The sequence below is a fragment of the Apium graveolens genome, chromosome 2 (assembly GCF_009905375.1).
Source record: "Apium graveolens cultivar Ventura chromosome 2, ASM990537v1, whole genome shotgun sequence".
Classification (NCBI taxonomy): domain Eukaryota; kingdom Viridiplantae; phylum Streptophyta; class Magnoliopsida; order Apiales; family Apiaceae; genus Apium; species Apium graveolens.
The window spans coordinates 57,205,803-57,207,014 of record NC_133648.1 but is presented as its reverse complement, the minus strand read 5'-3'; the positions used below and the strand labels follow the sequence as shown (position 1 = coordinate 57,207,014).

The following is a 1,212-nucleotide window of genomic DNA, read 5'->3' as shown; positions in this document are numbered from 1 at the left end:
TTACTAGAATCCAAGTGGATTGAACTGTTTACTTACGCCTTGCTGATATGGTTGTTGAATAACATTCTGATTATTACTCTAGCTGAAATTTGGATGATTTCTGTTATTAGGATGATAAGTAGCTGGCACAGGCTACTGCTATCGCTGATAATTGTTCACATACTGAACAGATTCATTAACAAGAGACCACTGATTCGTAGCATGAGAACCTGTACAAAGCTCACAGACCATAGCTATCAGATTGACCCCATAGGTGGCTAGAGAATCGACCTTCATAGGCAACGCTTGGAGCTGCGCTGCAATAGCTGTAGCTGCATCGACTTCCAGAATACCTGCTACCTTCCCATGCATCATCCTTTGAGTTGGGTTTTGATGCTCATTTGCAGCCATAGTCTCAATAAGATTATAAGCCTCAATATAGCTTTTGGCCCACAAGGCGCCTCCAGCTGCTGCATCGAGCATGGGCCGAGATTGGCTCCCCAAACCATTATAGAAATCAGTGATCACCATCCAATCAGGCATTCCATGATGTGGACACTTTCTCAACATCTCTTTGTAGCGCTCCCAAGCCTCGCACATAGATTCTGTAGGTTGCTGTGCAAACTGAGTAAGAGCACTCCTCATAGCAGCAGTCTTCGCCATTGGATAAAACTTCACCAGAAACTTTTGTGCAAGATCTTGCCAAGTAGTGAGAAACCCAGCTGGTTCAGAATGTAACCAGTCCTTAGCTTTATCCCTCAGAGAGAATGGGAAAAGCCTCAGCTTGATAGCCTCATCAGTCACACCATTATATTTGAAAGTACTGCAGATCTCGACAAAATTCCTTATGTGCATGTTGGGGTCTTCAGTCGCAGCACATCCGAAAGAAACAGAATTCGGCACCATCTGAATAGTGCCCGGCTTGATTTCAAAGTTATTGGCCTCAATAGACGGGTGCATGATGCTAGACTGGATATCATCAATTTTAGGCCGAGAAAAATCCATAAGAGCTGGATCTGATGGAACAATACGATCACCGATGATTAATGGTTCTTTCTGCTCACTCCCTGAATCCGAATCTTCAAAATCTATCTTCTCCGGAATATCAAGAACTTCGTCTGTCTCCTCATCCGTATCTAAAGTCCTCTTGCGAGTACGAGAACGAGTTTGCATAAATGCTCGCTAAAGTACCTGAAACACAATCGGAAATAATAAGTAACACGTCTTAATCAC

General features: G+C 43.4%; 1 non-coding gene across 1 annotated transcript; it reads left to right on the top strand.

The window, feature by feature from the left end:
• Positions 1 to 520: 520 nt before the first annotated feature.
• Positions 521 to 627, top strand: LOC141709433 (small nucleolar RNA R71). Its single transcript, XR_012570009.1, has one exon. It is a non-coding gene; the product is annotated as a small nucleolar RNA R71 (small nucleolar RNA).
• The last annotated feature ends 585 nt before the right edge of the window (positions 628 to 1,212 follow it).